We start from the raw sequence: 24,319 nt of genomic DNA on the forward strand, positions 1-24,319 counted from the left end.
CTGCTGTGCCGTATGGGTTTCCTCGTCTGTAACAGTTTGATCAGCTTAAGCCGCAACGTTCTGAGATTCGTTATCTGGACGTAGCCAACTTCCATGGCTGTCCGAAGTGACAGATACTGCATACTTCACGTGCAGTGTTAGGGACCGTCTCATGTTCAAGTTGGACAACGCTAGATTTGGCGTAGAAGCCTTACTCCATGGGAAGCCCAGCCATGGTATATGACGCCAATGGACTGCTGTGATCTCATAAATCCATTCTAGGCTCGCATGCAATCTATTCGCTGACAGTGTTGCAGCCACTAAAATACCACACTTTTCTGGGGTAGTATAGCCTGTTCCACAGTTCATAATGATGTACAGCCTGATGTAATCGTTGCGACAGGCATTTTGAAAACCTCCTTTAAAGAATGAGATCTACGCACTATCGAAGTGATTACAAAAACTACAATAAAGACGGGGGTTTTGTTTGATGATTGTTGCGTTTCCGATGTCACTGGAAAGTTCGTCGTATTTGATGCTGAAAACAAGACACTTTGGTCGGCACGACGTAGTGAGTAGTTTGTAAATCTTTATTATCAAAGTCCCTGCGTCACTGTGCTGGAGACATCACATGTCTAGCACATCAACATAAAAACGGAGCGATGTAGCACTCTGGTTAAAACGTAAACCCCATCTGGTCATCCATATTGAGATGATGTCCTCTTGAGTATTGACTGGCGATCTTCGAGATGTGTCCACTGATTATCGTGATGAGTTAAAGGCAGCGTAGTATTGTTGTGAAAGTGAACAGTAAAACCGATTACTCTCCGCGCACCATTCGTGACTGGAACAGGTGGGAGGGAAGTAATAGTGTTCAACGAAGTACCCTCAGCTTCACACACTATAGTGGCATGGGGGCTATAGATGATGCAGATGTAAAGTAGTAATGTGTCAGAATGCGGCATCTGCTTGATCCGGTTGCGTTCAGAGTCATAGTGTTCGTGTTAAATAAGAAACTTCCAGCCGAAACAATCAGCATCGTAACTAACTTAAAATGAGAATGAACTACTGTGAGTACGTGTGCCACTGTTACGATAAAGGTTCCGAAAGAATGATGAAATGGTGACCAGGCGCGAATCCAAAGGGAGGAGTGTAGATTATGATCCCCCTGTGGTCCCCCACCTCTCCCCAAAAAAATCTGAAGTGGCGAAAAACCGGCATTCTTGAAAATGACAAGAAATTGTAGATCTTACAAAGTACGTCAAACACGGGATACTTACCGTTGCTCGTATGAGGGCCCGCTCACGAGGACGGGCTTGCGCCCTGCCCGGTCACGCTGCAGCCAGGTAAAGGCAGCCGACCGGACCTGCTGCCAGCAATACATGCGACAGGGTTCGCGAATCCGCAGGCAGAATCGTCAAACTACAGGAAGCTAAATAAGAGAACACAGAAAGGAAAACATACTTTACCAGGGAAAACAAAAATTGACTTCACGAGCGTAGCCGAAAACCACTGCACCTCGTTTACACGCTCGTATAGCCATAATTTGCAGAACAATCTTCACAATCTTGTTTCAATGCTGATAACTGAGTGGGCACACCTCGATTTAATATTGTGCAAAGTTATGACGTTATCTTAGTTGTGATAGTTTACTGCTGTTATTATTGCTTTTGTTGTGGTTTTCAGTCCGGATGCAGCTCTACTTGATCCCGTAATCCTTTGCAAGCCTGTTCATCTCCGAATAACTACTGCAACAGGCATGCTTTTGAACCTCCTTACTGTTTTCATATGCCCCCCTCTGCAATTTTTACTCTCCACTCTTCCCTCCAAAACTAAATTGGTGACTCTTTGATGTCTCAGAATTGGCATCCGATCGTTTCTTTTATTCAAGTTGTGCGGTAAATGTTTTTTCTCTCCAAATTCTATTTAGTACCTCCTCATTAGTTACATGATCTACCCATCTCATCTTAAGTATCCTTCTGCAGCACCACATTTCAGGAGCTTGTATTTTCTTCTTGCCTGAACCGTTTACCACCACTTCTGTCTTCCATACAATGTTTCCTCCACACAAATACCTCCAGAAAAGACTTCCTAGCACTTAAACCTATATTCGATCTTCTCTCCTTCAGAATCGCATTTCTTGCCATTGCTAGTCTACATTTTATATTATTTTTACCTCGGCTATCATTAGTTATTTTACTGCACAACATAGCAAAACTAATTTACTGCTTTTAGTGTCTAATTTTCTGACCTAATTCCCTCAGCTCACCTCATTTCATTCGACTACATTCCATTTCCTTGTTTTGCTTTTGTTATATTTTGTATCTTCGTCTCAAGACGCGGTCCATTCCAACCAAACGCTATTTCACGTCCTTCGCTGTCTCTGATAGGATTGCATTGTCATCCGCAAAACCTTAAAGCTTTTTGTTTCTCCTCCCTGAACTTTAATTTCTTCTCCAAATTTTTCTTTGGTTTCCGTTAACGCTTGCTCAATGTACAGACTGAATAATATCGGGGTACGACACAATCCTGCCTACTCCACCCAACCGCTGCTCCCTTTTAAAGCCGCTCAACTCTTATGACCGCCGTCTCGTTTCTGTACAAGTTATAAATAGCCTTTCAATCATTGTATTTTCCCTCTAATACCATCAGAATTTCATAGAGAACCGGCCAGAATGGCCGAGCGGTTCTAGGCGCTGCAGTCTGGAACCGCGCGACCGTCACGGCCGCAGGTTCGAATCCTGCCTCTGGCATGGGTGTGTGTGATGTCCTTAGGTTAGTTAGGTTTAAGTAGTTCTAAGTTCTAGGGGACTGATGACCTCAGAAGTTAAGTTCCATAGTGCTCAGAGTCATTTGAACCATTTCATAGAGAGTATTCCAGTCAACACTGTAAAAGCTTTCTCTAAATCTACAAATACTTTAAAACGTGGGTTGTATTTCCTAAACATATCTTCTAGGATAAGACGTAGTGTCAGTGTCTCCTATGTGCCTACATTACTCCTGAATCCAAACAGATATTCCCCAAGGCCTGCTTCTACCAGTTTTCCATTCTTCTTTAAAGGATTTGTGTCAGTATTCTGCAATCGTAACTTATTAAAATAATAATTTGGAAATATTCACACCTGTCAGCACCGCATTTGTATTAAAGTGTTTAAATTAATCATGTGACGCATGTACTTTTCAAATTTTCGGACGTACGCTTTTCAAAGACCATATTTTTCTGAATAGCAGTTTCTAGGACGTTACAACATATTATTTTTATTATTCTTATTATTACTATTATTATTACATTAAAATATTTTGAATATATTTGATAACTGAACTATTATTATTATTATTATTATTATTATTATTACCAGAATGAAATACGCTCCTGTCATTGAACAAAAAAAGGTGAAAATATGTCCAGGGCAAAGTTAGGATATAAAAGGAGGGACCTAACTTTTCGACTTTTCCGGCAGCTTCGAAGACATTTAAATCAGAACACCTGGACATATCCACGCATGTTTACTTGTTAGTACGTATTAGTACCGATGCCATTTAATAAAATGGATATTATCAAGAAAAGTAACGTGATACATGATGTCATGTCGTTTAACTGGACACATTGACACACGCTATCATTTCACTCAACATAGGATTTACTAGGTCGCGCAATATGACACGGCTTTATTATGTTTCTAACCATGCTGCCTATATCGTGGCAACGAATAAAGCTGTCCCAAAACAACAGGACGATAATTACATTTACATAACATGTATCTGTTTACCTTCTTAAAAATTTGAACCTATTGGCACACGTCTGAAACACAGAAGTGGCACGCGCAAAGAAACTCACAATGTGTGTGTTGCATGTAAAATCCGAATGAAGCTAGATTTTTGAAGGAGATTTTTCTATTACATCACAAGAATGCCTTTTTATTTATTTATCTGATTCACTTTAAACCGTTTCCGCGCATTAAGTTCACGTAAGAACGAATTTTATGTGCTACGTTTAGGGCGACTTTATACCGTCGTATCTCGACAACAGATAAAGATTACTTGATGAAAAAATTTCATTTGACTATTTCTACTTTCCTAACTTCGTGCAAAGTTTGAAGCGATTCGTACAAGTTTAAAGCATGGAAGCGGCGCGCTTCGAAAACCCCCCAGAAAAACATGTTCTTTGTACGTAAAATCCAAACGAAGTAAACTGTTTTCAAATGGTTAAAACTTGTCTTACATCAACCTCCGATTCACTGTTGGACCAAATCTGAACCATCAGTCTCGCTTCAGTCCGAAGTTATTTAAAGGCGACTATTTTTGCATGCAAAATCCGAATGAGAGTGTTTTTACACGTAAACTCCGAACGGCGAACATGCGAATGGTACCATTAGCTGAGCGTTAATTTCAGCCCAATAAAAATCTTTTGCAAGAGGAATAAACTGGTTTCCACAATTCGTCTCGGCGACAGCTCCGGTTCGGCGTTCAAGTCTTGCGAAATACACCGTAACGTAGCTACAGTAAGACAGATGTTCGAATGGCTAAGCAAATGGCCGCTGATTCGGGCTAAACCAAAAACATTTTATCCCGTAATCCTAGCTCAAACAGGAACCGCACAGCTAGACCCCCAAATTATTGGCTCTGAGCACTATGGGACCCAACTTCTGAAGTCATTAGTCCCCTAGAACTTAGAACTAGGTAAACCTAACTAACCTAAGGACATCACACACACCCATGCCCGAGGCAGGATTCAAACCTGCGACCGTAGCGGTCTCGCGGTTCCAGACTGCAGCGCCTAGAACCGCACGGCCACTTCGGCCGGCCCCAAATTATTATTATTTCTTTTTTTTTCTCAGACGTTTTGTCTGGTCAAAAATGGAAAGTGACGCGGACCTTGATCAAGCGTGACTTCCTTTTAACTGTACAGTATATGTTATATTGCATTTAAGAACTTTCGGGTGATTGAACATGTATCAATAATTACGGATTTCTGTAGTTGTAGATATAAGTTTGGATGTAGCTGTATTGCATTGATGTACCGGTGGATATTGTGTGGTATGACTCCTGTAGTTGATAGTATAATTGGTATAATGTCAACTTTATCCTGATGCCACATGTCCTTGACTTCCTCAGCCAGTTTGATGTATTTTTCAATTTTTTCTCCTGTTTTCTTCTGTATATTTGTTGTATTGGGTATGGATATTTCGATTAGTTGTATTAATTTCTTCTTTTTATTGGTGAGTATGATGTCAGGTTTGTTATGTGGTGTTGTTTTATCTGTTATAATGGTTCTGTTCCAGTATAATTTGTATTTATCATTCTCCAGTACATTTTGTGGTGCATACTTGTATGTGGGAATGTGTTGTTTTATAAGTTTATGTTGTAAGGCAAGCTGTTGATGTATTATTTTTGCTACATTGTCATGTCTTCTGGGGTATTCTGTATTTGCTAGTATTGTACATCCGCTTGTGATGTGATCTACTGTTTCTATTTGTTGTTTGCAAAGTCTGCATTTATCTGTTGTGGTATTGGGATCTTTAATAATATGCTTGCTGTAATATCTGGTGTTTATTGTTTGATCCTTTATTGCAATCATGAATCCTTCCGTCTCACTGTATATATTGCCTTTTCTTAGCCATGTGTTGGATGCGTCTTGATCGATGTGTGGCTGTGTTAGATGATACGGGTGCTTGCCATGTAGTGTTTTCTTTTTCCAATTTACTTTCTTCATATCTGTTGATGTTATGTGATCTAGAGGGTTGTAGAAGTGGTTATGAAATTGCAGTGGTGTAGCCGATGTATTTATATGAGTGATTGCTTTGTGTATTTTGCTAGTTTCTGCTCGTTCTAGAAAGAATTTTCTTAAATTGTCTACCTGTCCATAATGTAGATTTTTATGTCGATAAATCCCCTTCCTCCTTCCTTTCTGCTTAATGTGAATCTTTCAGTTGCTGAATGTATGTGATGTATTCTATACTTGTGGCATTGTGATTGTGTAAGTGTATTGAGTGCTTCTAGGTCTGTGTTACTCCATTTCACTACTCCAAATGAGTAGGTCAATATTGGTATAGCTTTTGTCTTGTTTCTTGCTGTCAATTCTGTTTTCAGTATTTTTGTTAATCTTTGTCTATATTTTTCTTTTAGTTCTTCTTTAATATTTGTATTATCTATTCCTATTTTTTGTCTGTATCCTAGATATTTATAGGCATCTGTTTTGTCCATCGCTTCTATGCAGTCGCTGTTGTTATCCAATATGTAATCTTCTTGTTTAGTGTGTTTTCCCTTGACTATGCTATTTTTCTTACATTTGTCTGTTCCAAAAGCCAGATTTATATCATTGCTGAATACTTCCGTTATCTTTAGTAATTGGTTGAGTTGTTGATTTGTTGTTGCCAGTAGTTTTAGATCACCCATGTATAGCAAATGTGTGATTTTGTGCTGGTATGTTCCAGTAATATTGTATCCATAGTTTGTATTATTTAGAATGTTGGATAGTGGTTCAGAGCAAGGCAGAACCAGAAAGGACTTAATGAGTCTCCTTGGTATATTCCATGCTTAATCTGTATTGGCTGTGATGTGATATTATTTGAATTTGTTTGGATATTAAGTGTGGTTCTCCAATTTTTCATTACTATGTTTAGGAACTGTATCAATTTAGGATCTACTTTGTATATTTCCAATGTTTGTAGTAACCATGAGTGGGGTACACTATCAAAAGCTTTTTGCTAATCAATGTATGCGCAGTGTAGCGACCTTTGTTTAGTTTTAGCTTGATATGTCACCTCTGCATCTATTATCAGTTGCCCCTCACATCCTCGTGCTCCTTTGCAACAGCCTTTTTGTTCTTCTTTTATAATTTTGTTCTGTGTTGTATGTGTTATTAATTTCTGTGTAATGACTAAAGTTAATATTCTGTATATTGTTGGTAGGCATGTTATGGGGCGATATTTAGCTGGGTTTGCTGTGTCTGCTTGATCTTTAGGTTTCAGATAAGTTATTCCATGTGTAAGTGTATCAGGGAATGTGTATGGGTCTGCAATGTAACTGTTAAATAATTTAGTTAGATGTGAATGTGTTGAGGTGAACTTCTTTAGCCAGAAATTTGCTATTTTATCTTTTCCAGGTACTTTCCAATTGTGAGTAGAATTAATTGCTTGGGTGACTTCATGCTGCAAAATTATCACTTCAGGCATCCGCGGTATCATCTTGTATGTGTCTGTTTCTGCTTGTATCCACCTTGCATGCCTGTTATGTTGTACCAGGTTTGACCATATGTTGCTTCAGAAGTGTTCCATGTCTGTTCTGCTTGGTGGATTGTCTATTTTAATGTGTGTGTTATCTATTGTGTGGTAAAATTTCTTTTGGTTTGTGTTGAATGTTTGTTTTGTTTCCTTCTATTTTCACTTTTTTTGTATCTTCTAAGTCGTTTGACCAATGCTTGTAATTTCTGGTTCTTGTCATCTAATTGCTCTATCGCTTCTTGTTGTGAGATTTTACCTAACCTTTTTCGTTTTTTTCTGACATTTCATTTCTTATAAATTGTGTTAGCTGTCCGATGTCTTTTCTCAGTTTTTCTATTCTGATCTGCAGCCTGTGTTGCCATGCTGGTTTTGTGGGTTTCTTCTGTGTGTTGGCTGGTTCTGATCTTTGCCTAGTGTGTATATTTAGTGTAGTGAGTGCTCCTATATAAACCAGTAGTTGTAACTCTTCCATAGTTATGTTTTCATTTATTTTGTTGTGTATGATTGTGTTCATAGTTCGACTTGTGGGTTATTGGGCGGTCTATGCAAGAATGGTCTAATGTCTGTATTTGTGTCTTTGTATTCTATATATGTCAGCTGAAATTTCTCTTCTATATCTAACATGTGTGTCACTTCGTGTTCTATTTGTGCTTGTTCTGGTGGCTGTCTTAAGATTTCGTTTTCCTCTGATTGTTTAATTGATGCGTGTTGGTCTTTGTTTGTTTGCTCTGGGATGTTTGAGTCCATTACTGTATTTTCTTCTTCTTCTGATTGCACATTATTTTGTTCCAGTATTTGTTGTACTTGTTGTTTGATGTTTTCTAATTCTGACTGGGGTATCCTGTTATTTTTGATTATTACACGGATCTGATCAGCTAGTCGTTGTTCTGTTAAAAATTTTAATTCTGGGTATCTGGTAAAAAATGTTGTGTATACTTGTGATCTGTATCCAGTTGTGTTGGTTCCTAGGTTTGTTGCTTCGTAATAACAGAACATGAGGTGTCGATTAACTTCATCTGACCATCTCATCCTCTGTCTTTGTTTTCCTTCTAGGGTGGTTGCAGGAAGCATATCCTGCAAAACACCTCTATTTGGATTTAAATCATTTTCCAGTTGGCTAGCAGTGTCGTTACCATTGTGGGCGGGCATGGGGTTCAAGCGTCGTCCCCGACCATGACGGCGCTTGTCCGAGGCTTCTTTAGTTCCGTCCTGAACCAAGTAATCACACTAAAAGGGGGGTTAGCCCTATTAGTGGTTTGTTCTTTTCGTCGCCTTTTACGACTGGCAGAACATACCGAAGGCCTATTCTTTTCTCGGGCTTCCACGGGGTTTATTATTATTATTATTATTATTATTACTATTATTATCCATGCTAGGCCGTCCTGTACCATGTGATGCGACATTTTCAGGGTTTCGTTTTAGCTTGCCTGTGTGCCCGTATTACTTTCACTCGCTCAGAATTGGCTTTCTCCGCTCTTCAGACCAAGATGCGTCGGTCTTCTTTGCTTTTTCTGCCAGGCCAACTGCCTGCTCGTGAATTTCCTGTCCAAAAAATTTGTGTCGGGTATGCATAGTGTTATTTCTGCTTCTTTCACGTTGTCTTTAACTGCAGCGCTCCATTTTTTGCTTCAGTTTTAAATTAATCAAGTGTTTCATAGAATTTCACAACCTATATAGTTAAGCTGGTTCGTCCATTTCATTTAATAAGCCTATAGAATTTTAGCCAAAGTTTTTTTTCCTTACGTGAATAAATGTTGGTATACTTCTCATTTTATTTATTTGTTCTTCAACATAAATTAGGTCTAAAATTTTCCTGATTGCTTTTACTTCTCTCTGTTGGATTTGTTAAATGTCCTTTCTGTTTAAAATGAGTATTTCAGCCCAACAAAAGGCAGTTTGGTTTGACGACCGTGTTGTAATGTATCAGTTTTGTGTATTTTGAGATGGATGTTTTGTTATAGATGTCTCCTGTAAGGCTGAAAGCTGTTTCCATTTTGTGACAACGAATTCGTAACCAGTCGTCTCGAGAACGGTTTTCTGAATAGTTTCCTCTAAATATTTGAATTGAGAAACTCTCTATTCTCCCGCATTTAGTTTCTAAAATTTTGAATGCCAGGTTGTTGCTAGACGTGTGTTTTGTTTCTTCAAATGTTGTTTGGAGATCTACTCTTTCTGGTGTTTCTTTAAGAATTTCTGTTTTTGCTGTTTCAGTGTCCTGACATAGATCGCCAGTCCGTCTGCAAAAAGGTAAGCAGTCTGTCCTATTATTTCTAATTTGATTAATTTGCCAATTTTAAGCTCTGATATCAGTTTCCGCCGTTCTTGAACTATTGGGGCAGTGTTTAGAAAAAGTAATTTGTCACCTTGCCTCACTCCTGTTGGAATTTCAAAATTTTACGGAATTAATTTTATCCTAGAGTTTGTGCAGTTTTGTGTTTATTACTAACTGCTGTGGTTTTGAAGGCCAGACCTTGTGCTTTGAGGATCTGAAAGAGATAATTAACGGTCCACTGAGTAAATAAGCCTTTTTTAAAAAAATCTGCGAATGTACCGCACAATCTACTTTCTTATAACAAGATTTTTGATGATTGAGGATTAGCTTTTGATGATTAGTTTCAGGACCAATATTTCTTCTGGGAAAGCTCTCCTTTTCATGTAGTGGATGAATGGATGAAATTTTCCTATCATTTGGAATCTTCTCAGTAAGCCAAATGTTTTGCAAAATTGGAAATTTATGGTAAAGTTTTATGGGACCAAACTGCTGAGGTCATCGGTCCCTAAGCTTACACACTACTTAATCTAACTTAAACTAACTTACGCTAAGGACGAGACACACACCCATGCCCGAGGGAGGACTCGAACCTCCGACGGGGAGAGCCACGCGGGCCGTGACAAGACGCCGTAGACCGCGCGGCTACCCGCGCGGCCAAATGTTTTGCATGGTCAGTCTAATTTGTACTGGGCCAATTGATTTCAGGAATGATGCAACAAGTCTGCCTTTACTAGACGCTTTTTGTTTTTTAAGCCTTTAATTTGTGTAACAATTTCCTCATTTGGTGCTTGCGAATCTGGATTGGCTTTTAGTGCAATTTCTGACAGAAATCTTTTTATGGGTTCTTGGCAATTTAGAATTTCCTTAAAAATATTTGCAGCGTTCTCTGTAGTTTTCTTGGTTGTTAAGTGCCAGTTGCCCATTTTCCCATTTTCCTCCTTGAAGCAGAAATTTTGGATCTTGTATCCATGTACACTGCTTGACAAATCCAAAGAAACATAAGTATTATTGGACAGAAATAATCACAAGCAATGACGTACGACATGAAACACAGTACGTAAGTTGGCATATTCGTTGAGAAACGTAACTGCCAAAACCATCCCAGGCATGCGTTGTAGTCTTTAGGACCTAGACATATGCAGACCATTCCCCATGTTCAGTGTCTTCACTTCCTGTTGTGTCCGACAACACAGCGGTCCCGTGCGGGCGGGAATTGTCATACATAAACAGGAAGTCGAAACCTACCTCACTACCTCGAGCCTCATCAGTTATTTTGCTCCCCAAACAGCAGAACTCGTCTACTACTTTAAGTGTCTCATTTCCTAATCTAATTCCCTCAGCATCACCTGATTTAATTCGAATTCATTCCGTTATCATCGTTTTGCTTTTGTTGATGTTCATCTTATATCCTCTTTCAAGACACTGTCCAATCGGCTCAACTGCTCTTCCATGTCTTTTGCTGTCTCTGAAAGAATTACAATGTCGTCGGCAAACCTCAAAGTTTTTATTTTTTTGCCCATGGATTTTAATTCCCGCTCCAAATTTTCCTTTTGTTTCCATTACTGCTTGCTCAATATACAGATTGAATAACATCAGGGATAGGCTACAGCCCTGTCTCACTCCCTTCCCAACCACTGCTTCCCTTTCATGCCCCTCGACTCTTATAACTGCCATTTGGTTTCTGTACAAACTGTAAATAGCTTTTGGCTCCCTGTATTTTACCCCTGCCACCTTCAGAATTTAAAAGAGAGTATTCCAGTCTAAATTGTCAAAAGCTTCCTCTAAATCTACAAACGCTACAAACTATAGGTTTGCCTTGCCTTAATCTATATTCTAAGATATATCGTAGCGTCAGAATTGCCTCACATGCTCCAATATTTCTACGGAATCCAAACTGATCTTCCCCCAGGTCGGCTTGTGCCAGTTTTACCACTCTTCTGTAAAGAATTGGTTTTAGAATTTTGCAGCCGTGACTTATTAAACTGACAGTCCGGTAATTTTCAAACCTGTCAACTCCTGCTTTGTTTGGATTTGGAGTTATTACATTCTTCTTGAAGTCTGAGGGTATTTCGGTTGTTTCATACATCTTGCTCACCAGATGGTAGAGTTTCGTCATGGCTGGCTCTCTCAAGGCTATACGTAGTTCTAATGCTGGGGTTCCCAACAAAATTTTCTCGAGGATCCCCTCATCGAGCATGATTGGTACCTTGTCATATCGCAGTATCAAGTACCTAAAAAGCCAAATTAAGAGTCTTTTTATACTTTTTCTATTTTTGGTACTTAGAAAAAACATTGATATATTCATTATTGAAAAAATATTGAGCTTAAAACTTTTTCAATTTAGCCATCATTGTTATTGTTAAATTTTTGATTATTGCTCAAAATCTTTGTCTTCAAATCTGGGTGTCTAGTATAACAATCTCCTTAAATAAATAAAAATTGAGTATGAACTGAAAATGACAGGAAAAAATTAAAACTGAGTGTATTGGTCTTTCAAGTGTACTACACTTGAGATTGCATGGAGTACACATGTGTGAAAAATAAGGTATACAGCAGAACTATTTGCCTCTATCTAATTCTAGTTTTGCGCTAGAGTGTGCTAGTGTCAGTTGGCTCTAGGAAGACGCTAGACGCAGATGTTAGCGTTCGCTAAAGCTCTGCTCATGCAAGAAGCGTCCAAAATAAAAAATCTGTTATCATACAAAATATATTTAAGATATTTTTTATTCTAATAGCATCTTGCGGACCCCTCTGGCATAGCTCGCGGACCCCCAGGGGTCCGCGGACCACCTGTTGGGAACCACTGTTCTAATGGAATGTTGTCTACTCCCGTGGCCTTGTTTTGACTTAGGTCTTTCAGTGCTCTGTCAAACTCTTCACGCAGTATCATATCTCCCATTTCATCTTCATCTAGGTCCTGTTCCATTTCCATAACACTGCCCTCGAGTACATCGGCCTTATGCAGATCCTCTATATATTCCTTCCACCTCTCTGCTTTCCCTTCTTTGCTTAGGACTGGTTTTCCATCTGAGCTCTTGATATTCACGCAAGTGGTTCTCTTTTCTCCAAAGGTCTCTTTGATTTTCCTGTAGGCTGTATCTATCTTTCCCGAGTGATATATGCCTCTACATCCTTACATTTGTCCTCTAGTCATCGCTGCTTAGCAGTTTTGCACTTCCTGTCGGTCTCATTTTTGAGACGTTTGTAATCCTTTTAGCCTGCTTCATTTATTGCATTTTTATATTTTCTCCTTTCATCAGTCGAATTCACTATCTCTTCTGTTACACAAGGATTTCTACTAGCCCTCGTTTTTTTACCTACCTGTCCTCTGCTGCCTTCACTATTTCATCTCTCAAAGCTACCCATTCTTCTTCTACTGTATTTCTTTTCCCCGTTCTTGTCAAGCGTTCCATAATGCTCTTTCTGACACTCTCTACATTTACTGTTCATAATCAGTAAATTGTGACCAGAGTCAACATCTGCCCCTGGAAATGTCTTACAATTTAAAATCTTGTTCCTAAATCTCTGTGTTACAGTTATATAATGTATCTGAAACCTTCCAGTATCTCCAGGCCTCTTCCACATATACAACCTTCTTTCATGATTCTTAAACCAAGTATTAGCTATTATTAAGTTATGCTCTGTGCAGAATTGTACCAAGCGGCTTCCTCTTTCATTTCTTACCCCTAAGCCATATTCACCTACTACTTTTCCTTCTCTTCCTTTTTCTGCTATCGAACTCCAGTCCCCCATGAATATTAAATTTTCGTCTCCCTTAATTATCTTAATAATCTCTTCCATCGCATCATACATTTCTTCAGTCTCTTCATCATCTGCGAAGCTAGTTGGAATATGAACTTGTACTACTATGGTAGGCGTGGGCTTCATGTCTACCTTGGCTACAATAATGCGTCCACTATGCTGTTCGTAGTAGCTTATCCGCGCTTCTATTTTTTATTCATTATTGAACCCGCTCGTGCATTACCCTTATTTGATTTTGTATTTATAGCCCTGTATTCACCTGACCAGAAGTCTTGTTCCGCGTGCCATCGTACTTCTAATTCCCACAATATCTAACTTTAACCTATCCACTTCCCTTTTTAAATTTTCTAACCTACTTGCCCGATTAAGCGATCTGACGTTCCACGCTCCGATCCCTAGAACTCCTGTTTTGTTTCTCCTGATAACGACGTCCTCCTGAGTAGCCCCGCCCGGAGATCCCAATGGGAATATTTTACCCAAGAAGACGTCATCATCATTTGACCGTACAGCAAAGCTGCATGACCTCGGGAAAAATTACGCCTGTAGTTTCCCCTCGCTGTCAGCCGTTCGCAGTACCAGCACAGCAAGGTCGTTTTGGTTGATGTTACAAGGCCAGATCAGTCAATCATCCAGACTGATGCCTCTGCAGTACTAAAAAGGCTGCTGCCAATCTTCAGGAACCACATGTTTGTCTGGCCTCTCAACAGATACCTCTCCGTTGTGGTTGCACCTACGGTACGGCTATCTGTATCGCTGAGGTACGCAAGCGTCTCCACCAACGACAAGGCGAGTGTAATGACACGTTAAATCTGAGGGAAAAAGACAGTGACAGTAACAGACTGTGCCCGCAGACCCGAACTCTGTATTTGCGCTTGCTGACAGCGAAGAGGGCTAAGCGCCAAAATTTCCCAGTTGGTGTCGCGCCGCGGCAAGCGCGGGAAAGTCCGGATACGTTCGCATCTCGCGGTGGCGGCCACGGACGTTTCTTGATGAAAGCGGGCAGTTTTTGCTTTCCCCGCGCCGCTCCGCAGTAGCAAATTGCGTCAGAGCTGGAGCGAATTACAGGTCGTAATAACATGACGCGGATCCTTGTGCACTCGTTGTGTAATGGTCTCGGCTCAGCAGTAATAACGAGACACTAATTAAGGCTGCGGCGCGCGGTTCGGCCGGCCGATTATTTAGGCGGCCGTAATTACAGCGGCAGCGGCTGTGTCAACACTTTTAGCGGCGCGAATAGGAGCGCGGGCCGCTTTGTGGCTCCTTCCCTGCCCTGCCCTGCCCCGCGAACTTTTTCTCTCATCTACTCCAGAGGCCGCGTCTCTCAAAAGATCGCCGACTGGGCGGGTTGGAGGGCGCTGAGTCACCTGCGCCGTATCAGTTTCTTCTCGCCACCAGCAGAATAGCCCCTGTAATGCGCGGCCTTCACGTGTGTGTGTGTGTGTGTGTGTGTGCGTGCTACACGCTGAATAGTCGACCGTCACCTTGGCGAGCGCGCTTAATAACGCGATAATTGAATTTCGGCGGCTATTTGCGAATTGCTTTTACACGATGAAGGCGGGAATGTACCGGCGTACGTCATTTATTTGACATTTGTCCCTGGGGAGGCATACAACAGTTTGCAACATTTCACGAAGCACCTTCAGGCGCGAGTGAAGTAGCACGTCTCCATGAAGCTTTCGCACTTATTAAATGTACTGCTCTTCATCAATCCGATCTGTAGAGATCCCATATTGAACAGCTGTATCCAAGTATTGGTCGAACGAGTGTTTTGTAAGCTACTTTTTTTTGTTAAAGGACTACATTTCCTGTGGATTCTTCCAGTGAATCTCCGTCTGGCATCAACCTTACTCGCGATAGATTTTATGTGGTCGTCAGATCGCTCCGTTCGCATACTTCTAGGCATTTTATGGAAGTAACAGCTTCCAGCGAATGTTGTGCAATAGTGTACTCGTCCAGTAACAGATATTTCTGTCTATGCATTCGAAATACGTTACATCTGTTTTTGTTGACGACCAACAGCCAGTCCCCGCAGCAAGTACCGGTACTCCGTGCATTTCATTGCAATTTTCTAGCGTTGCAACGATTCTGTATAAAACAGCATCATCCGTGAAAAGCCTCACGGAACTCCCGACGTTATCCATTAGGTCATAGTCCTATGACACTCCCTCAGTGTTCGGTTCTCGGTTCTCTGCTGCTGTACGCTGATATCACGGGGTTACTAGACAAGTAACAGAAACGTCCAGCTCATGCTGCGCAGACGCCAGATCGCCTGCGACGACCTGGTATCATGAGCGAAGAATAGAGAGACTGGCACGGAGACAGGGCCATGTGCCTAAGGAATCAATAAAGAAAGCTCCTAATTGGACTCCAAAATTGTGAGGAGCTGAGGGCCACAGTGCTCAGAAGGGTGCGTGAGCTCTGTTCACTGCTAAACGCCACATCCACGCTCCCACAAGACCTTGGAGTTCTGCCGCGATGAGTTTTGGAGTATGCGACAGGTGTCTGGTAAAATGCGACCGGTGCACATATCTATCGCTTGCAGAGGATGTAAAATCGAGGTCTTAAACTTGCACTTATCTCGAGGTTTCCCGGCCGCAGAACTCCATCCGGTGACCGGAACACCTTACGTTGGGATGTTGGCAATTGGTCAAAGAGATCTAGAAGAACTGTACAAATTCACAGAAGCAACGTCCCGCTAGCTAAGCATTAGGGTGAAGCGCCACAAGTCATTACGTGGGCACACCTGCTGAGGGAATAAGATTGTTCAAAAATGGTTCAAATAGCTCTGAGCACTATGGGACTTAGCATCTGAGGTCATCAGTCCCCTAGAACTTAGAACTACTTAAACCTAACTAACCTAACGACATCACACACATCCATGCCCGAGGCAGGATTCGAACCTGCGACCGTAGCAGTCACGCGGTTCCGGATTGAAGCGCCTAGAACCGCTCGGCCACCGCGACCGGCTAAGATTGTTCCTTTCAGCATAATAGTGTAATATAATTTCGTACACAGGCTAGAGCTGGTACGAGGGTGCTTAATTACATCTTAGTGAGAATTAAGAAACTAGCCACCGTAGATCCCAAAAGTTTGAAATCGATACCAGATAAGACTATCACGAACAAATGCCACTAGAATTGAATCAACGAGGAAGCGTGAAGAAACAGCTCAGAGGGGTAAGCCTTCAGAGGAGAACGAAAGCCAAGGCTTCCCGTCAAAAGTGTCTGGCTACATCCCAAGAAAATGGTGAGAACTTATAAGCGACACAAGCGCTGAGAAATACCCAGAGATTTCCATTTGCGTGGGAAAAATCAATAACTTTTCCTCTAAGCTAGCTCCCACCTGTATGGAAAGGCGCTAGAGGCCGCTAGGGCAGGCGGCAGGTAGCACGGTTAACTTATGTCATTGACTACCGAATCTAATAATATACTTAAGGCAATCATACACAAGGAGTTTCAAGACGAAATTTCTAAAACGTGATAATACCGCGCAATGGGAGATTTGGGATGCTGCTTTAAGATGCTAGCGGGAGGTACCGTCAGGCGATGTGCGATAAAAGTAAAGTCCCAGTTCTCGTGTCTGTGTTACAACGCAGTACAATGTTGAATACATTTATACGAGATAGTCTGCATTGATGTGTGTTAGTGATCTATCTACATTTACACTGAACAAACCACTGTGAATTGTATAGCAGAGGATACCCCACAGCGTACCAGTAGTTTATGTTGATCGGAGTTAAAAAATAAATAAAGAAAGAAAAATGATACAATCTAGGCATGACATTTCATTAAGTGCTTAAAATGATGTCAGATCGCTTAAAAATTTAACCGAATCCCACACGTACCACACGGCGTCCCATGTGACCTTAAGCTGGCCAGACAATAGTGGTCTACGCGTCCTACATCCAAGTCACATTAGTTCCTCAGTTTACGGTGCCACTGTTACTTCCACTACTCTGTACGGTATGGGCTTCACAGATTCGTCGCTTCTGCTATTTCCGACGTTTGCTTACAAATGATGATCCTGAACAATTCTTTACTCGAGGGTTCTATGCGGCATTTCTAATGGAGCGTTGCATCCTATTGCAGGACAGTAGCGACATTCAGTAGCTCGGTTTGGAATTCCACGCACAAATGGCCTTCGTTTAGGTAAATCTCGCCATCTCCTTTATAAACATGGAAAAATGCGTGACATAATGCTCTCTTGTGCTACGTATTTATTACGACCGGTTTCGGTCATTGGATTCCTCGGAAGAAAAGCTTACTATCATATCAATAACTGATCGTAGTCAAAATATGTAAAACAATTTAGACATCATATTGCTTGCCACTGTTCGAGCCATATTGCTTTAGTGCTCTAAACTTATGTTGACTGTTTTAAGTATTTTGACTATGATCGAGTTATTCTTTGTATATGAAGATATGTATGACCTGTGACGGGATTGTAATTTTCTCTTCAGTGAGGATGGTCATTGAACGAAACCAGTCGTAATAATATAAGACAGCACTGTGACATGCAGTACGTACACCCCTGGAAATTGAAATAAGAACACCGTGAATTCATTGTCCCAGGAAGGGATAACTTTATTGACACATTCCTGGCGTCAGATACATCACATGATCACGCTGACAGAACCACAGGCACATAGACACAGGCAACAGAGCATGCACAATGTCGGCACTAGTACAGTGTATATCCACCTTTCGCAGCAATGCAGGCTGCTATTCTCCCATGGAGACGATCGTAGAGATGCTGGATGTAGTCCTGTGGGACGGCTTGCCATGCCATTTCCACCTGGCGCCTCAGTTGGACCAGCGTTCGTGCTGGACGTGCAGACCGCGTGAGACGACGCTTCATCCAGTCCCAAACATGCTCAATGGGGGACAGATCCGGAGATCTTGCTGGCCAGGGTAGTTGACTTACACCTTCTAGAGCACGTTGGGTGGCACGGGATACATGCGGACGTGCATTGTCCTGTTGGAACAGCAAGTTCCCTTGCCGGTCTAGGAATGGTAGAACGATGGGTTCGATGACGGTTTGGATGTACCGTGCACTATTCAGTGTCCCCTCGACGATCACCAGTGGTGTACGGCCAGTGTAGGAGATCGCTCCCCACACCGTGATGCCGGGTGTTGGCCCTGTGTGCCTCGGTCGTATGCAGTCCTGATTGTGGCGCTCACCTGCACGGCGCCAAACACGCATACGACCATCATTGGCGCCAAGGCAGAAGCGACTCTCATCGCTGAAGACGACACGTCTCCATTCGTCCCTCCATTCACGCCTGTCGCGACACCACTGGAGGCGGGCTGCACGATGTTGGGGCGTGAGCGGAAGACGGCCTAACGGTGTGCGGGACCGTAGCCCAGCTTCATGGAGACGGTAGCGAATGGTCCTCGCCGATACCCCAGGAGCAACAGTGTCCCTAATTTGCTGGGAAGTGGCGGTGCGGTCCCCTACGGCACTGCGTAGGATCCTACGGTCTTGGCGTGCATCCGTGCGTCGCTGCGGTCCGGTCCCAGGTCGACGGGCACGTGCACCTTCCGCCGACCACTGGCGACAACATCGGTGTACTGTGGAGACCTCACGCCCCACGTGTTGAGCAATTCGGCGGTACGTCCACCCGGCCTCCCGCATGCCCACTATACGCTCTCGCTCAAAGTCCGTCAACTGCACATACGGTTCACGTCCACGCTGTCGCGGCATGCTACCTGTGTTAAAGACTGCGATGGAGCTCCGTATGCCACGGCAAACTGGCTGACACTGACGGCGGCGGTGCACAAATGCTGCGCAGCTAGCGCAATTCGACGGCCAACACCGCGGTTCCTGGTGTGTCCGCTGTGCCGTGCGTGTGATCATTGCTTGTATAGCCCTCTCGCAGTGTCCGGAGCAAGTATGGTGGGTCTGACACACCGGTGTCAATGTGTTCTTTTTTCCATTTCCAGGAGTGTATATTTTGTAAGCTGTCGCGAGAAAATAAAAAAAATCCATTATAAGCTACATAGCACCTAATATCGGAAAAGGACCAAAAAATGAAAAAACGTCGACTTTAGCTAACTACGCTTCTTTTTTCTTCGCATAAATCATCGGAATTTTGCCATTGTTGTACCGAGGAGACAGGCCGAGAAGAGCCCGTTGTAGAAAGACACTCGGGACACTGTAGTCTAGAGATCAATCAGCTTTAATATCACCATTAGTGGTTATTAAGGTTACATTAACATTTCGGTAGTATGTATTCAGCATTCTTTTGTTCCCCTGATGCTGAGGTAGAAAATGCAATTTTTTAGCAAGGCAGTCTTAGTGCTCATGTTGCAGGTGTCGCAATGGAAGATTTCCAAGACCTTACAGTTCCACAGTGTCCATCGCGATGCGTAACCGGAGCTCTGCTGGTATCACACGTAATGAGTAAATGACTGCATCACTCCACCATGCTACTCCTGACTGTGGAACACATGGAGCTCGTTGTGCGGTTAGCATCAACCATAACCACGCAATAAATGATAACATCTGTTATTGAATCGATACCTTCAGGATGTCAGCAACATAATGAGCACACAGAAATGACACGTGTAGTCATATGTGTTCGTATATGCTCAGAGAGGAACTTGGTAGTAGTATTGTTTGATTGCTGCTTGCCACGACTTTTAATGTCCCCCAGAACTTTCGTAGGCACACCCTTAAGTAATGTTGCAGTTTTGTTTTCTTAGAGTATTCTTTGTAGAGGTTTGTGGATTCGTATGCCCACCATTAACGTCTCACTGAATTTTCAATTTGTTAATGGGTTACCAGATGGTGGCCTTTAAGAAGTGTGCTTCAGTGTGGAACCGCGAGACCGCTCCGGTCGCAGGTTCGAATCCTGCCTCGGGCATGGATGTGTGTGTTGTCCTTAGGTTAGTTAGGTTTAAGTAGTTCTAAGTTCTAGGGGACTGATGACCACAGATGTTAAGTCCCACAGTGCTCAGAGCCATTTGAACCAATTTAAGAGCTGTACTTTTTAAAACGTGCGGCATCATTTAGTTACTGGGAGGAATAATCTGACAGTCCCAGGAGAGTTATAGAATATTTGGAATCGAAAATCAAATACTCAAAAATACAGAAACGACCAACCGAAAGAAGTTTGGGCTTTAGAAAGCTACTTTCGGTAGCACTTGCATTTTATTTACGCGAAGGCATCAGGCTTTGTCAAATGCACTACCGTGATATTAAATTTTTGCACTGCTGAGGGCAGGTATGTTAGAAGTGGATTGTAGTGACTGGAGCAGAAAACCTACGGTTTAACATCTTGAAGAAATTTGACATGGCATTTCGGTGAGAAGCGCTTATGATGAACAGCATAATGAAGTAGCGCATGCGTGCTACATTTGCATGCCAAAAGCACTGTTTCCTGAAACATAGGTGGAATCGGCCGCTGTAACTGAGATTTTGTGACTGGAAATAAAATATCGAAGAATCAGCTAATACAGATATGGCTGTGGAAGGTGGTTTATCCAGAGAGTATGTGACATCCAAATCGTACTAGTGTACGTTTACTTGCTCTCGTAAGTCCAAAATTCTCTCTCTGTTTGCAATATCCAGAACGATCCACGATGACATTTATTATATGCTTGTCGTGCAAGTGATTGTCATTACGGGTAATTCGTTAAGGTGGAGTTTAACGTGTTGTTCGTCTATCTCAACCTTTCACGTAGTTTTCCCTTATTTATTAGACGAGAGACCTGTGTGCGCAACACTGGCTGGTTCTGCTCTTTCTCTCTGAAAGCGACAGTAAGGCGGGCGACCACAGGAAGTGTCTAGTACTTCCATCTTTCCAGAGCTTTAAGCGAGGAGAGCGCGGGCACGTGAATTACGGCTGGCAGCTTCTCTGGGTATGTCGAGTCTCACGAGCACCCACGACTACGACCGAGGCGGAGTACACGGGCAGGAATGGGTGCTGCGCCACCGTCGGCCGTAGTTTGGTGCAGCTCGCAGTGCAGGAGTGACTGCTGACCTCTAGGAACTAAACTCATAACCACCAGCCTTATAACGATATCGGTTACATCAACTTGACCCTAGTACGGCCATATTCCTCGTAAGGAATATACTTCTCGCCCTTGCTTAATACGACGAATGTATATGCTTTACCTAGTATATAACGTCATTTTTACCCTTAGTTAGCAAGAAGATTTTCCAATAATCATTGTACTGTGGAAGGAAATCTGTTGTAATATGGCAGCCTGGCATATTGTTCTCTCTGCTCTTCCGTCAACAATAGGTGTAGCATAGGCTCGTCACGTCATTGTTACCTTAACGCATGCATACTACAGTAGTGGTGACAACCACAGAACTCGCAAACAGTACACGTAATGTCAGTTTCGACAACAATTTGTTACGAAGTGCACCCATTTTAGAACAACATGGACAGTACAATAAAAGTTTTAATGGTGGAAGAAAAAGTGAGAGTGGTTCGTGAAATCGAGAACGGAGGAATTTTGCCTCGTAAATTCCACAGTCCAAACGATGTGGAAGAACGGGAATAAATTGTTACTGCATTTAAACAAAATATATCTAAAGTTAAGCGGCTGCAAGAAGCTGAGCGGAGCGACTTCGCTGAAGAGCAGATTAAGTGGTTTAAGTAACAGAGAAGCATCAGTGTACCCAGCAGTGGACCTCTCCTTGTAGTGAAAGAAAAAGAATTTGCCAAGAAACTAAAAAATGAGGAATTTGTGTGCAACAGTGGCGGGAATGACAGATTCAGGCAACGTCACGGTATTTCTTTCGGTAAAGTGAGCGGTGAAGCCAACAGTGTGAATACTGAAACAATCCGACAATGGCTCGCTACCCAGTGGCCTACGAAGCGTGAAGGGTATGCATTTTGTGACATCTTTAATGCACACGAGACTGGCATTTTCTTTAAATTGACGCCTGACAAAACCCTGAAATTCAAGGGCGGAAAATGCGTTGGTAGCTAGTTATCTAAAGAACAAATAATGGTTCCACTTTGTTGCTAACGCAGATGGAACTGAGAAACAAAAGTTGTTGGTGATAAGTAAATAAAAAAAAAATCATAGGTGTTTTAAGCATGTAAAAGATCTGCCAGTGCACTTCACTGCTAATAAAAAGTCCTGCATGATCTCCGAACTCTTTGAAGCTGAAAGAAGGCTTTGGGATCGGGAACTTAGAAAAAAAGACACTGGCACTTGTTGACAACTGTCGAGCACATCCTGCACTCTCTGGTCTGGAGAATATTAAGCTTGTTTTTCTTCTTGCAAATATTATAAGCTTATTGCAGCCATGGACCAAGGAGTAATTAGGAGTCTGAAATGCTAGTGTCGTAAGCTTATATTACTGAAAATGATACAGTGCATTGAGAAAAAGTAGGATTATTTTATTACACTGATGGATGCGATCCGATGCACTACGAAAGCGTGGAGCAGGGTCAGAGACCAAACCATCAAAAACTGTTTCCGTCATGCGGGATTCGCAACCGAAGAAATAAATGCCACCGAAACAGAAGATACGTCCGATGACACTGATGATCTGCCGCTATCTGCATTGCTATCAGAAATCAACTGTATTCTCAATCAGTGCGACTATGAAATGTACGCAACAATAGATGATGACCTAATTACAACCATTTGCCACACAACAGACTGAAAATGCGAATCTCCATTACAACTACACTCGTTTATAACAGCGTAATTGTCAAGGTCCTTTGAATGTTGGTCAGGTTCCAATGTCAGCTAAACCCGTTCACGACAGCCAGGTCAGTTGCAGGTTACCTATCTAACGTCTTACAGGGTGAACAAAAATTCAGCTTTCAATATTTTGTGTAATTATTTACCGAATTTAAAAATTTAAAATTCTGTCATTATCTGCTGATTAAGAGGTATAATCTTACGTCAGAGGTTTAACACTGGAACACTGGAAGACAATTATTACAGTCAGAAAATGTGCATACGCCTTGCGGCAGCGTAATTCACTGCGCGCAATTACCCAGGTTATAATTACTCGTTCACTATTTGAGAATGGGAGCACTTACAAGGGAACCTCCCCATCGCAGCCCCCTCAGATTTAGTTATAAGTTGGCACAGTAGATAGGCCTTGAAAAACTGAACACAGATCAATCGAGTAAACAGGAAGAAGTTGTGTGGAACTATGAAAAAAAAGCAAAATATACAAACTGAGTAGTCCATGTGCAAGATAAGTAACATCAAGGATACGCTCAGCTCAGGAGCTCCGTGGTCCCGTGGTCAGCGTGAGCAGCTGAGGAACGAGGGGTCCGTGGTTCAAGTCTTCCCTCGAGTGAAAATTTTAATTTCTTTATTTTCGCAAAGTTATGATCTGTCCGTTCGTTCATTGACGTTTCTGTTCACTGTAATAAGTTTAGTGTCTGTGTTTTGCGACCGCACCGCAAAACCGTGCGATTAGTAGACGAAAGGACGTGCCTCTCCAATAGGAACCGAAAACATTTGATCGCAAGGTCATAGGTCAACCGATTCCTCCACAGGAAAACACGCCTGATATATTCTATACGACACTGGTGACGTCATGTGCGTCACATGACAGGAATATGTTGTCGATCCACCTAACTTGCACACTTGGCGAATGGGTAAAAAGATTCTTCTACCTTGCCCGATTTAGGTTTTCTTGTGGATGTGATAATCACTCCCAAAAAAGTGATGAAAACGTAAGAGTTTGTCACACAAACTGCAACAAATGAATGCAACAGTTTCACAGTCGTACAGTTTTCCCTATGCTCTGTCAAAACATATGTTTTTAACGTTTTCAAATTTTTCCTTGTGTAGACCGTCAAATCCTGTATATGTCCAAGCAAATCTGAACATGTCCCGGAATTTTGGAGAGCGAAATTGATGTGTGAGTGCCTGACCTTTGATAATTGTCTGAAAAAAAAATTAAATTTTTCACTCGAGGGTAGAGTTGAACCAAGGACCTCTGGTTCCACCGGTGCTCACACTAACCACGAGACCACGCTGCTCCTCAGGTTACATCATCCTTCATGTTACATATCTTGTGCATGGACTACTCAGTTTCTATATTTTGCTTATTTTTTCATAGTTCCACACAACTTCTTCCTGTTTTCTCGATT

At 42.1% G+C, this 24,319-nt stretch overlaps 1 long non-coding RNA gene across 1 annotated transcript in view; it reads left to right on the forward strand.

Moving 5' to 3' along the window:
• The window catches only part of LOC124713341, a 278,410-nt gene that overhangs the window by 133,304 nt on the left and 120,787 nt on the right, over window positions 1–24,319 (forward strand). The window contains exon 2 of the long non-coding RNA XR_007005634.1: window positions 9,414–9,449. This is a non-coding gene — a long non-coding RNA (uncharacterized LOC124713341). The remainder of the gene's footprint in view (window positions 1–9,413; window positions 9,450–24,319) is intronic.

Source organism: Schistocerca piceifrons, chromosome 1, assembly GCF_021461385.2.
Source record: "Schistocerca piceifrons isolate TAMUIC-IGC-003096 chromosome 1, iqSchPice1.1, whole genome shotgun sequence".
Classification (NCBI taxonomy): Eukaryota; Metazoa; Arthropoda; class Insecta; order Orthoptera; family Acrididae; genus Schistocerca; species Schistocerca piceifrons.